Source organism: Hyposmocoma kahamanoa, unplaced genomic scaffold, assembly GCF_003589595.1.
Source record: "Hyposmocoma kahamanoa isolate Upper Pololo Valley unplaced genomic scaffold, ASM358959v1 100021, whole genome shotgun sequence".
Classification (NCBI taxonomy): Eukaryota; Metazoa; Arthropoda; class Insecta; order Lepidoptera; family Cosmopterigidae; genus Hyposmocoma; species Hyposmocoma kahamanoa.
This window is the reverse complement of record NW_020653200.1, coordinates 53257-68863: the sequence shown is the minus strand read 5'-3', so window position 1 is coordinate 68863 and position 15607 is coordinate 53257.

Here is a 15607-nt window from a genome sequence, read left to right as displayed (position 1 = left end):
TCATCTGTGGTTGTGTATGTGTGTATCCATGGCACCCGCGATATAGGGTTTCCTTTGGTGCGGGGCAATGTTGAGTGTGTGCGTTATTTTTACTGTAATAAGAAAAGAGGACAATATATTCAAAAATCTTTGTTTTGGTTTTAAACGACTTTTTTGCCGTAGTGCCATCTGTGAGAAATTCATTTCTTCACTCAGCCAGGTATCTTTACAGCTACCAACAGCTGACTAGAGATGTCGCTTAAATCATTGTAATTAAGTTCATTGTATCTCAGAAGGTTTCACCACAATGGTATTCAATTACTTTGTGAAATAACTTAACTAGTTAGTTATAATTATTAATACAAAGATCGAATACTTAGAAAAGATTCCTTCGTTCCGGTTGGACCCGAACTAGCGTCTTCTAGCAAACCGTGCAAGACGCTATGCCAACTAATTCGAATCTAACCGGATTGAAGGAATTTTTTCTAAGTCTTCGATCTTTGTATAATTATTACAAACTAGTGGAGTGAAATGATATATTTTTTTATAATTAAGTGATGGGATGAACAAGTCGTGCGACTGGTAGTATATATATTATATATTATATATACATGGCCTGAGATAGATAAAATATTGCTCGTAAAAATACTTAAATTTGGGGTTTAGGTGGAGATGAACAGCAACCGCACGTAAAAATATAATTACAAAGTACATCCAATTACTTTCTGATCTTTGACTCGAAAGTAACCAAAGCTTGCACTTTCTTTTAAAAGTACAAGATGACTTTGAGTTTCGTACTGGAGGAGGCAAATCATTCCAGCACTTAGATGCAGCGAATTTGAAACTCCCGCGGTAAAGCGTTAATCTAGGAGGTGGTGCTAATACTTTTCGTTATGTAACAGTCACATAAACTACTATTGCGCGCCGATTTCTAATGAGAAAGAAAACCTTTCCGAGCTAGTGAGGTGGCGAAAAAGTTGTTGTTTAAGATGTTTGTAATACCGTCTAGGTTGTTAGTTGAAAAAGTTGTTGTTTATTTAAAAAATTACACTGCATAGGAGATCGCTAAAAAATAAGGTTAATAAATATGTAAATAAGGTTGAATTCTTAGAATAATAACGCATAGAAACCTAGCCCGCACACGCTATGTGAGACAAATTGAAGCACGCCAAAAGGGCCTACACGAGCGGGCGGGCCTTCAGTGCTCAAGGTCAACTTGCACCGCGAACAGCTCCAGAATTTTAGCTAAAAATGACGAAATGTGCGGTAAATGAGTGTAAAAATACGTCAGACAAACATAAAATAGATATTAACATCACATTCCACAAGGAACTAACGCGTTTCGACTTGTATTTTGATATAAATATTCACTAAAACCGAAAATTAACCTTCTACTAAAACTAGCCTACATGAATTTGATTTTTGCCTCACTTGTGACAGTTCGTTTGATATGAAACTGTCATTCTATGCGTTATTATTCTAAGGTTGAATTATGGTAACAACTTTCATTATGTACCACTAGCCACTGTATATACTGGTATATACATGGTATAACGTATATATGTATGTATATGGTATAACGTTTAAAACAAAAGGCGATACATTCTTCTTCAAATGATTCAAGTCATCTTTTAGAAGCCATTATTTTTCCAAATTAGACGTTCTGGTATAAGTGGCATGTGATTCATACGAACATTGATAACATAATTCACCATTCTTCATTCCACTAATAACGTATGTCCATTGTTTACGGGTTCGAGAAAAATTAAGATAAAAACAACATTCGATTTCTAGATATAACAAAGTAACTCCGATGTACGTGAGAGGGAGGAAATTGACCTAAATCAATTTATAAAATGTTTTTTCCTTAATCGGCTTTAACGGGGAGTCGATCCTGTGACCCCTACAATAACGCTAAAAGTAGAGTATATTCCTTGAACAAGCAAGAAAAATGTTTATCACTTTCATGTTTATCATCGTTACATGATCAAAATCTAGGTTGTAACATTCAAAGTGCTGTCAAAATGCAATTTGAAGGTTAATTTAACTTCTAAATTATTATTGAAACTTGAATTTACTTCAGAGGCCTCGTTGCCTACTTTAACAGAGTTTAAGAGCGTCTAACGGAAAATTTTGACTGTCACTTGCAATCTTACATCAATGTACACATGCTTAATAGCTGGTATGATTTCTATTAGTATGCTAGTTACCTTTCTTTAGGCTAGCAGGGTAGCAGCACTGCATAACTTTACATATTAAAAAAAAGTGCGCATTTAATAATAATTCTATAATGAACATTAAAAATTACGATACCTACAGAATACAGAACAGTAATAGAAGGCACAAAGGCAAACGGCTTAAGTTAACAGCTTACCCCGCACTAAGATCAAGCCTTGTATCGCGGAACCCAAAATTATTGACAACTTATTTTCCCTATTACATGAGCCAATTAATGCAAGAAAACACACATTTGTCCTCTGTCTCACCAAATGAAAAGAGGCGATGAGGTTAGTGTTGTAAAAAACTCGAGTTCAGGAGTCTACAATCCGTATCGAGTCAAGCGTGAGTCATTGGAGAACGAACCCGAAACTAAAAAGAACTCGAGTCGTAAACCTAACTCGAGTTTGATCAAAAATGTAGTTGGAAGACTCGACTCGAAGTTACTTCTACGAGTCTCGAGTACGTCAATCAGGGTTCAATTTTACACACACGAATTAAATAAAAAACAAAAATGCGGTGATTTTTTATTACAACAGTGACGGGACGATCAAGTCGTGCGCCTGATGGTAAGCTACACACCTGTCCATAACAGTTACAGTGCCACTCAGAGCTTTAAATTGTAAAGATCTGAGGGGCACTACCACCGCGCCCGTCACCCTGAGACATAGGTTGACAAGTCCCGTGTGCCTGTAATTTACCCTTACTGTACAAAACAGGGATGCAGTAATACTTACATTACTGCTTGGCAGATATGGATAAGGTGGTACTTTCTTGGATGGAACTCTTTCCCTAGGAACTCTATGGCTATTAAAATGTTGATGTGTTTGTTATTTACAAAGTTTTCAATTTAGTACAACCCTCACTATTCCTCCTTAGGACTATTAGAAAGTCCGGAACACTTCATCCTTATGCCGTTGACATTGATATTGACAAACGTGTGCGTTAAGGCGAGGTATTTCAATGTGAGCCTACATTTTAGGGGGTGAGATGTGGAGTACCGCCCCTCTCGTCCCGCAACCCGCACGCAGAAAATGTATGTGAATAAAATAAGAACAGGCGAAGAAAATTTGACACAGGTCCGACGTCGACAAGAGCCCGATGGTGACTGACGGGGCAGCGGGCGGCGTGACGCTTAGTTAAGCCGCTGGGCAATTTTCAAATTTTTGGATTTTTTTTTTCTACTCTTTATTTACTTAGGGGCTTTGATCGTTATTGAACATATCAACCTCATTAGCAAACGAACCTCAAGAAAACACTTAATAAAATCCAGACAGATAAATCAAAAATATAATAATAATAATAATGTTGGCTCCGACAAAACAGATTGAAACCACCCAGCATTAAATGTACGGAAACCAGCCTGTGCAAATAACCGCGTCCTGATAGGTTATCTCCGAACACACTCCATGAGCAAATGATGTACATCCTCAGGAATCCCACACACTTCGCGATTCGGTGAGTTCACCCTCCGCATCAAATACAAAAATTTGTTTAATGGAACGTGTCCGGATTGAAGACCGTGCGCGATGACAATTTGACCACTGCTTAACGTAAATGTGAATTTAATAATTGCGAGGCTTCAGTTGAAAATTTTGGCAGGTTTTCTATAGTACTTAAAAAGAAATATCTCCATATAAAAATTATGTGCAAAGTTAGATATTTTATTCTTAAATAATGCATTTTAGACTTTTGTTTTATCGATCGGGTGAAGTACAGCAATATCGTGTAACGAATTACTACGTTACTGATCTCTGATGAATCTGTTAAAGATTTCTCATAGATGGCGCTACGACTAAAAAGTCGTTGAAAGACCAAGTACAAAGACACGACGCAAGTACATAGAAAAATTCGTGAGGTCCGTTGGTTCGTTCCGTGGCTTAGTTGGTATAGCGTCTGGCACGGTATGCAAGAAGACGTCGGTTCGAATCCGACCGGATCGAAGGAATTTTTTCTGAGTGTTTTTTCTGAGTGTTCGATCTTTGTATTAATAATTATAACAAACTAGTGGAGTAATTTCACAAAAAATAATTGAATATCAATTCAATAAAAATTTAATGAATAATTACTACGTTCTTTAGACAATATCCTTAGGTGTATCGTATAGTTTTTGTAACACCGTTATTTTTAATCGTAAATACCTTAACCATTTGATCTAGTAAAATAGTTTTGCCACTTCTCCTCCGATGATTCGCCCTAAATTGCTGTCGCCTCAAGTTGTCGCAGCCAGACAATGCGACGCTGCGTTGAATACAACGCGTTAATAAACAACGAGTAATGTACAACACCAGTAGTAAGATTATATTTGTTTAAGCAAAAACAAAAAAGTAGATCCAGCAAGCGGTGCTGAACGCAATATCATACAGAATATAATACCATTGATAATAATTACTCTATCTAACAAGTGTAAATTTCTTTCTATCGTCGTCAGTTTTAAGTTGCTGGGCGACGTCGGGCTACTAATGCAAACTTTGGAAGTAGCAACGCAATATAGAACTTCGATTCTACAGAAATAAAGTAGTAAGTATAGATTTGAATGGCAAATAATAAAAGTGTGAAGCAGGGCGGCGCCAATTTACTTCACTGTCTTTTTTAGTTTTTATCCAAAGAGCTATCTTATTACATTGTACAATAGAGGTATACAATTTATGTTGTATTGCTCGTTTTAATGCGCAGCAGCGTTGCATAATTGCAGCAGTTGCTGCGGACATGAATAAACGTGAAAATAGTGTTGTACAAAAAATATTTCATCAGTAGAACTATAAAAAAGTCGGCGACATGATATGCCTAATAACCTCCTAAGGCCCAGCAACCTACAACGGGAAAGCGCTAAATGCCCAATGTACTGACGGCTGCACACCAGTCTACACTGATGGAACTTGTTCCGTTCCTGGATATCTGAATACCGCCTGTATTCGAACAAAACTGTATAGCTTAACGTGCTGTTAACTGTACAATCAAATGTACTAAATAGTGTGTGTAGAATGAAAAGAAAAGTCAGCTATTGTTTTATTTAATAGTCCCATAGATCCATACAAGGAAACTGTCTTAATTAACCATTAAGTCTTTTTTTTGTGAAAACAATTTTGGCAATCACTTTTATTCATTTTTATGGACAACTCACGCTTGACCAAGAAATGTGCTATGCCAAAATTGTTTTCACAAAAAAAGACTTAATGGCTATTAAGACAGTTTGCTTGTACCGTCTATGGTTTCGGATTTCCTCATACAGTCCCACTTAAAAAAAACACTGTGTAATATAATATTATACACATGCATATGGGTCTTGTCAACTTATGCCTCAGGGTGATGGGCGCAGTGGTAGTGCCCCTTAGATATTTGCAATTTAAGATCTGAGTGGCGTTGTAACTGTTATGGACAGGCGTGTAGCTCACCATCAGGCGAACAACTTGTTCGTCCCGTCACTTGCTGTTATAAAAAGAATTATATCACAATTGCAATAAGTTGTCAATAGTATTACTAACAAATCTAAATAGATAAACAAAACTCCCATATCAAGAATGTCATCAACAGAATAAAAATATTGCTTAAAACCTGACATTGATCAGATGATCCGGTGTCTGTTCAGTTTATTCTACAAAAGGTTTTGTAAAGAGAGATGCATTTTAAATTGCTTTAAAAGGGTGTAACTTTTCAACAGTATAGAATGAAAGCAAACGATAGAGTGTACTACGAAATATAAAATGTCCAAAGGTTGTATAATGAACCTGGTAACTTTTTATCTGACTTTAAAAATAGTCTTAATATTCTTCTTTCTCTTTGGGTCAGGGGTTTAAAATTTGAAATTTTGACCACCCTGGTGATCAGACGGTATGCACAGTGAGCGCTGATCGATGAGGTCATGGGGTCCAGATCAATTTAAGAAATGAACTTTTCAAATTGGGCTAGTCTGATCATTTAGCGGAACACTTACCACCAACATAATGTCTTTTTAAAACTGTAGTCGGTTATCTAAGTTTTTGTTTCTTATTTGAAACTTCGTTCTTCTTTTTTGAGGCTTGTTTGTTTTCGTTTTACAACACAGGTTTGACTAGTAATTCCGTATTGATTTTGGGTTCTTGTAAATTTCGTAAACATAACTGGAAGAAGATTTTTATTTATTAAATTTTGATATAAAATAACAATTCTAAATTTTTTTAGTGCAATCACAGGCACAGTGGCAGTGCCCTCCGATCTTTGTGACTTAATCTTTGTAACTTAATATATACATAAGGGTTCCTATTTCAATTGCACTGAAAATAAATATGATTGAAACAAACAAATTAGTGATGTCACTTACTTCCATTTGAACCTATCAAATATAATGATTGCAACAACAAGCCCAATGATTGCTGCAATAAATTTAATCATTGAATTTAATCACGTTGTAATTGGTTAAATTAACATTTAAAAAGTTACTTGACACAAGCTAAAAATCTACTTGATTGGAATCCGTTTTTTTTTGCTCATTGTACGGGACCTGAAAAGCAAGTCCAGAGCATGTTTGTGCACATAATAAAACCACGACATTACATTAACACAGCTCCAGTAACCTAGTTAATATTCATTATGAAGTTTAAAATCTTAAAAAGGGTCCGTTCTGGTAAATTTATCAACAGGCCGTTGTCTTTCCCTACTTTCCCCACTGTTAGTGTAAATCCGTATATTGCCTACTCTGTTTGCCCATTGTTCCCCCGATTGCCTCGGCGATGTTATGCAAAATCTAATTGCGTTGCTCCCTGCCCCCCTCGCTCCACGAAGGGTTTCTTTCGGGAGCTTTTAGGCCAATTTAGAATTTAACCTTAGTACGTACGCAAGGACAATGTTTAGATGAAAAGGAGAATGTTTTAGTTTGATAAACATTAATGAAAATGGGCTTGGATGATAAGTAATCTTGCTTACTTTTAAGCATTGCTCAAATTAGTTTAACAGTCCGTACTCTACCTACGGATACGTTTATAAAAAAAATCTGCGATATCTGCGTAACTAAGCTTATAAGAACCTAATAATAAAGTTAAACATTACATTAAAATGTATATCTATTTTCCTTTGTATATAGTAAATACAATCGAGTAAATTTAATTAAATAGCGTTCAAATACGGATTTTAAGAGAGTGAGAATTTCCTGAGCTGCACTGATGTGGCTGAGTGTACATGAGCATCAATGCGCAAAACAATCAAATTAATTGATATTGATCTGAACAAAATCGCAAAGCTAGCAGAGTAAGGACAGAACAAAACGTAACAAACCTCATATAAACTACAATATATAATTCAAAATAATTACTAAGCATGTCACACTGGAATTTCATTAAGAAGGTGAAAATAATAACGATTTTTTTAATACTTGCTACAATGGCACACTTGTTATTAAGGATATTGTCGTCCAATGTCCACTAGCAAACGAAATCCACGTTAAAATCGATAAAGTCGTGGTGAAGAACAAGGCAAAAGTTGTATTCGCCAATAGCGATCTATATTTGGGAACACGTATCCCAATAGCAGGAGGTAGGCCATAATCACGCAATTGTCATATGATATGCCCATAAAAAAATCTACAAACTGCAAATTGTATAAAATCCTGAACGAAAATTGTGGCCACTCCTGCTATACATCCTGTGATATTGGAGAACGCTGCAGCAAAGTCTACCGAAATGGTCACTTACCCAGCCGACTAAAAAACCTCCGACTATGGAGCCAATGAAGAACACAGACTGGCCCGTAGCTTGGTAGCTGCTTTTATCGCACACCCATCCCATTTCGCTGGATATTATGGGATAAGGTATTTCAGTAGTGTTAAATTCCCATCCATATTGACATGGTTGAGTGTTCGAAGAATGATCCGGCGCAACCGCTGTAATTATAACACCTGTCCAATTGGCCACATAAGCTTCACAGTGAGAGTATCCAAAAGGGGCACTGTCGTCTTTAGGGATGCATAAATTTCTTCGTTCTACACCTCACGAGGTTTACCAGCTCTGGTATTCGACACCAGTGGTTCGGAGTCACCTCTGTCATGAACAATTGAGCAAAGTAGCTGAATGCTCCAAATATATAAAAGGAGACATTGATACGAATCCATTCGAGATAAAAATACATCGTAATTGATTCCATTTTCTTCTTTCTTTCTGAATTCCCGGTGTTCATTAACTGTGTCAATCATAATTGTCTTAAATATGAACACTTTAAAATACTCCATTGTGACGCGTCAACCAGTGAACGTCGGAATTTACTTGTAGCCACTAGAAATTAGGGCTGTGATTTGTATTTAAATTCATACACAAATACACCAATTTAAATAAATATACAAACTAATAAAACTTGAGAGAACAATAGATACTAAATTTCATCATTGTAACTTTGATGGCTATATTATAGACGATAGAGTTCCTTATAGAGTAAACGCTAAGAACTCTTTTATTTGTACCTATCTTTAAACTCCATAAACTTAATTGCACTAGCAATTAATTGTATTAAATTTTCTGAGACTACAGCACATAACAGTGCCAGCTTTACACATGAGCTCGCTGTGTTACGATGGTAGCAGAGATGACCGACAAAATTAAATTATATAATAGACTTAAGAGTTTGACAATTGAAAATAGAACTTATTGAAAATTTATATGTCGAGTTCGTAGGGTTTCGCTATTGTTACCCGATGGAAAATGAAACTATTTTTAACCGACTTCCAAAAAGGAGGAGGTTCTCAATTCGACTGTATGTTCTTTTTTTTTATATGTAAATCTAAATGGCGTATATTTCGCTGGTTGTCAGGAATAGGTAGTGAGCTCAATACAATGTCGTTTCTTTTTTTACTTATTAATGCGATATGTTTAGCAAATGCTAAACTTTACTATAAATGGGACACCGAGCTTATCATTGGTTAAAATAGTCACATGACAACGTTGAGATGGTCTGCGATATGTTAGTTTTGCGCAGCAGACCTAATCTCAGGTTTTTTAAATTATCTTCCTAGTAAATTAAACGCTTTTGAGATAGGCCAATTAAATGGTTTTTAGTATCAATAGAGCTCCTTGTGAGAGTTCATCCAGTGAAGTACTGCCAGCTTTTTTATTTCAGCCGCCAACCAGTAACGTGAGCATTACTGCGTTCCAATTTTGAAGCGTAAGGATGCTGGTGAACTTGCAGGCAGATGAGACTTGTCAACTTATATCTCAGGGTGAAAGGCGCAATGTCAGTGCCCCTCAGATCTTTGCCATTTAAAGCTCTGAGTGGCACTGCAACTGTTACGGACAGGCTTGTAGATTACCACCAGGCACGCGACTTGTTCGTCCCGTCACTTGATACTATAAAAAAGCCCACTATTCCAGAAAAGCATCGATTTATTATTTCAAAGTACCGTTTCCAGCCCATGGTCACAGTCGACTGAGATGTTATTGATCGATACTGAGATAGTACAACGAAAATTTATATTTCGGAAGTTGCATTTAAAAGAGACTCTGATGGTTCCCTTATTATTAATGTTATATACCCACTTGGTTAAGGACACGTACAACGTATTGTGCATGAATTAAATAATTATAACTTTATTTAATTAAAAAAACCGGGTTCAAAACTTTGTTATCACCTCACTAGCTCGGAAAGGCTTTCTTTCTCATTAGAAATCTGCGCGCAAAAACGTTTTTTCCAAAAAGAAATGGAAAAGGTTTTTGCAATTCGAACTTGACGATGGACTGTGGTACACCTAACTTTTCTTTCGGTGAAAAAAAAAACATAATGACACGTTCAACTACGCGATTTGTCGTACAAATCCGTTTCATTATTCATGGAATATAAATCCGTTGGTATCACAGACCACATGTTGGTACATTTTATTCTTATTACTATCGACATTAAATTGACAACGATAACTAATTTTGTTTATTAAAACTTATTTATTATTAATAAGTTGGATACATTTTAAATCCAACAAAGACGGAACTAGTAATGTTTACCAACAAATGACTACTAGGTAACTACCGATTACCCAAACTCTTCAGCACAAAACTACAGATATCAACCGAAGTCAAGTACTTGGGAGTAATACTGGACAACAAGTTGAACTGGAACAAACATCTGGACAACAAAATTAAAAAAGCTACTATCACCTTCTGGCAGTGCCATAGAATGGTGGGTAAACAATGGGGACTTTCACCCAAGATAACACTATGGCTCTACACTGCGGTGATAAGACCCATGATCAGTTACGGCGCGATAGTATGGTGGCCACGAACCAAGCTGACGACCGCAACCGACAAGCTGGACAAATTCCAAAGACTCGCTTGCATGGCGAAGACCGGCTGCATGAGGACAACTCCAACTGCGGCCCTCGAAGCGATGCTGGACCTTCGACCCCTCCCACTGTTCATCAGACAGGAAGCGGCGTCAACAGCAGTGCGTCTAAACAGAGCCGGCCTCTGGAAGCACATGAGGACCCCACATACCGAAATCCTTTACAAGACTGTCAATGAGGAACCGCTACTGGAGGCGGTTGTGGATAGGATCCCAAAACAATACATCTTTGACAAGAAATACAAGATACAATTATTTGAAGATCCCAACGAAGGACTAAACCCCAGAGAGGTCCGAGTCTTCACAGATGGATCTAAAACAAACTCAGGAACAGGTACTGGGGTATTCTCAGAAGACCTCAATATCAGGATATCAGCACCGCTTGGTGACCACAACACAGTATTCCAGGCTGAATGCATGGGCATCAAGTTGGCGGCAGAAGCAATCATAGCGAGAAGAGTAAAGAACTACTCCATTCGAATACTGTCCGACAGTATGTCAGTACTTCAAGCACTGAATAGCTATGACATAAACTCAGGGCTCATTTACGAATGCCATCAAGCACTCGTGGAGGTATGTATACAAAACCACGTAACTCTTCAGTGGATTAAAGGACACAGCGGCTCACGTGGCAATGACGCAGCAGATGAACTAGCCAGGAAAGGGTCGGAGACGGACGCTGTAGGACCAGAACCGATAGTGTCCCTCCCCTGCCAATGGTCCAGAACAACTATACACAAAGGTACAAAATCTTTACATAATAATACATGAACCACCCTTACGGTTTGTAGACAGGCGAGGGAAGCACTCCCAACGCTCAACGCCAGTCTATCTCGAATACTAATTAAACTTAAAAGGCACGAGCTTCGCACTCTAACTGCCGCCCTAACGGGTCATGGTCCATACAATAAACACCTTTTCAATTTAGGTATCACAGACAGCCCTCTATGCAGAGCGTGCATGGAGGGGGAGGAAACGGCTGCGCACATCCTACTTCAGTGCTCCGGCGTGGCCAACTACAGGGAAAAATACCTTGGAGTGCCAAGGTCGCTCCCCGAAGTCTTCAGTAAACCAAGGAGGCTGCTGAGATTCCTGGAGGAGCTTGGGTGGCACGAGTAGGACCCTGCACCCACCACACGCAAAATAGGCGCTTTGTCGTCGAGTGCCCGTTGCACCAAGTACCAAGTACCAAGGAAGGCTCAGGTTTTGGTTTAATTGATAATTTTATTTTCGTTGCTTTCATAGTTCATCTAAAATTTACTTGTAAAATGAAAACTTTTGCCGTTGTCACCTCAGGAATGATGAATTGTTGTGATTTATTACTATAATTCCCCAAAAACTACAAGCAAAACTTTTCATTTTATAAGTAAATTTTAGAAAAAACTAATCAAAAACAACGAAAAAAACTTTGGTGCCATGTCTTTTTTTGTAAAACTATGTTAATGTTGCTTGACACTTTATTGCTTATCAGCATCCAATTATTCAAATAATAAAAAAAAAACAAAAAGTATTAATCTAAACATTTTATCATCTATGATAAAATATAACTCGTATGGCAAAAAATCTTCTGTATAAAAAAATGGTGGAATTGAGAAAACACAATTTAAGGTTAAAAAAAATATTGAATGGATCTCATTGCGAATAATGCGATTATTTATATTTATACATAATATTTACTTATCCATTTACAAACGAGAATATAAATTTATTGGTTTAATTCAGTATTTTTTTATTTCAAATCCTGTTTTCTATATTACACAACATCGAGTATATAACCAGAAATAGAGACGAAATGTCATTTAATTTGTTTGAAAACTATTCTGCCAAATCATTACGATGACAACTGCGCTCCGATTGGCCAGATCGAATTGACGGATGTGGCCAATTGTTTCACTTCAAATCGGCCAGTTTAACTTGAGCTTTGCTATAATGGACGAAAATTCAAAAATTACATATTTAATTACCGATGAAATGTGATTCCGTTTGTTTTGTAATTAGATGTTTTGCTGTTTGTCCCACATCACCGAATGGAACAGCCATAGATAAAAAGGGAACAGTCATTCATTGTTAGAGATATTATCTTTATTACAATAAATGCAGAATATTTTTGGAATATACGGAGACGTACACACAGGTCAGTTGTTGGAGATGTAATAGTTCAGCTTCCTAATTTGTGCTGATATTTAAAAGTGATATAAAGCCCATTTGCCTGATGTGTTGCCAGAGATGGATGGCCCGTACTTTGTCTCTATTTCTGGTTATATACTTATTGTTCCACAATTTTGAGTATTCACAGTATTTGGTTTCATGTGTGATATGTTTGAAATATAAACGTTATCGCGAGTTTTCCTTTTATAGGTTCTGATGAAAGGTTGCAGTTTTTAAGTTAACACAATGTTAATTGCTGGTATCGGTACATAAACTTAATTATGAGAATGATCTTGGCGTAGTGTGTACGATGGATGTCTGTGTCCGAAGTACCGGACCGCTTATGCCCGTGTCCAGTTAGACGTATGGACTGTGAGGAATCTAACCGAGATAAAAATAGGGCAAGTATATCTAAATATATTAGCTGGGGCCCAAAGTGGCAGTGGAGCCGACATTATGAACAAGCCTGCGCGTAATCAACGCAATAAACAGAGCATTGAGGAGGTACAAGGGCAGTTTTAGTAGCAGTAGCGCTCCTTGTGAAAAATTTCGTCCAGGGTAGTACTGCCAGCATGCGGAACAGGTGAAAAGAGGGCTTGGCGAATCCCCAAGCAGGCATTCGCTTTATTATCCAAACTTGGATGCGGAATAATTAGACTTCATTATAATTGTTTGTACATGTCAAAACTGGAACTCTTTATTGGAATCTCAAAGGGGGAAACAATACAATCGACCCCTCTACGTTGGTACACTGAAAGATAGAGTCAATTTGCCAATTGTATTTTTGTAACGTCATACTACGCATTGTTCATTTTCGTATGTAAATTGTTGCTCACAAGACTTACGTACTCACATATAGCGTATATAACAAACGTGGCAATTATCTTTTACTACTAAAAACCAGATAAGCTAAACCATATTCGACTGCACAATCAACAAGGTGCTCAATTTTGCATTTTGAACTTCGGAGTGTTGCTTGCTGTATATACATAGAAGTACCGGTTGTCACTAGAATATTATAGAATGGTAGGTACTTTTCTTCCACTCCCATTATTTCGTTAAGAAAATCAATTATAGAGCTACAGGAGCTTCTCTGTATCAAATTCCTGATTCATTCTCAACCTTACGTATAAATAGATAATTACCTAATTACAAGCAGCGGAAAATTCCGAGTTACTGCAGTGCTGTGTACTTTTAAGAGATAAGACCGGCAACGGATCACTATACTTTTTCAGTTACTTCTTCTTAATGGAAAGATAATTAACTTGCAACAGGTCAAAAGCGCCAAGATCAACTCAGTATCGTCACAATCAAAGTGTAGTTAGTAATCTATTTTGTCCAGAGATCGTAATACTATAAATAATACATAGAAACACATTTAAAAATTATTCCAGCACTTCTTTCCATCCACAACTGGTGGCATGCCAGTTTAAAAAGACAACTGATAAACAAGGACCACTTTAGCAAATAATTTTTATTTTTACTTTACACAACGATTTATTATCAAAAATGCGAGAAACACCCAAAAAGTCAAGATCCACTGTAAAAATTACAGCAAAAAAAAAGATAAAAAAATATAAGTACCAAACATTGGATTTTAAAAATTCTAAACACAAAACTTACCTGCGATAACATCCAATGGCCACTACGAATTTGAAAATGGAAGTCCTTCGAGTTTTTATAACGGTTCGGAAACGTGGCAACGGAACGAGGCCGCGGTTTGTCCGGTCATCGCGTTGCGAATGGGAGGCGTCGTTTTTGTCAAGCATGCGTGAACCGTTCGGGCGCCTTTCAAGGGTTTCTGGACGAACGGCTGATTGAAACTATGCGTGAACTGAGATACACGAGATGAAATTGTTACAGATCATACCTATAAATAAGTAGGTTTCTATTATTCTTCTTCCGCTCGCCCCAGAATTGTGTGAAAAATAAGTTCAGAAAGCAATTTTATTATGAATAAAATATATAACTGATATTACTTGGCCTTGCCAATTTTGTACATAATATCTGTCAATGATTTAAAAGGTCATACGTCCTTGTTATAATTGAATTCGCAGAAATCGAATGGACGTCGAAAACAAGGCGAAAATACGTCAACAGGTTTCGTTAGTCAAGTAACGTGTTTAGGCCACGAGGCTTTGCCGAGTAATAGCAAGTAATAGGCACGAGATTTAAGACCTAGTTGTTTAATGATTTCATACAATACATTTTCAACGAATAAATAGAACAATGAAATGGAACCATTACATATTTAATGTAAATTTTGGAACACTCCATGACAACAAACGTATTTTCTTTTGGATACGTTTAGTCGACCTTAAAAGTTCGTAGAATCACATTTTAACAATAAATTACACTTTGGCAAGTTTTATTGAAATCGGTTACCGGAAAGAGCGCTATACCGGATTTATCCGATAGTTTACCACCCTTAGAAGTGGAATATTTTCTTCAATTTTAAATGGGACCAAGAGGTACCACCCTCTTTCCAAGAAAAAAGTCAACGAAATCGATTCCGAAATGTCAGAGTAATTGCGTAACACATACATAATACACACGAAATTGAAAACCTCCTCCTTTTTTGAAGTCAGTTAAAAATTGCTAACTTTAATATCATTGACATACAATTATATGGACGTCGGGTTCGCGCTAAAAAGTGTCCGAACTTATAGGGTGTTAAAATCGTATACAGAGCGTCATTCACGCTTTAGTCTTCGTTTATTCGACTGACAGCGAAGCAAGCAAAATTAGACAGTACTGCGATGTCATTAGAATTTAAATTCAACGTTTTAGCTTTTTCATATTCCTTTACATGTCACTACGTTTAAATAGGTTGACTTGGGACATTTTTTTCGTGGTTTTTTTATTAGACCCGTCGTCCATTTACTTGTAAGTCAATGCTTAATATTTATAGATTTTCGAATAACATAATACGTGAATGAACAAATAATACTTTTATAGTGAATAGCCTGTG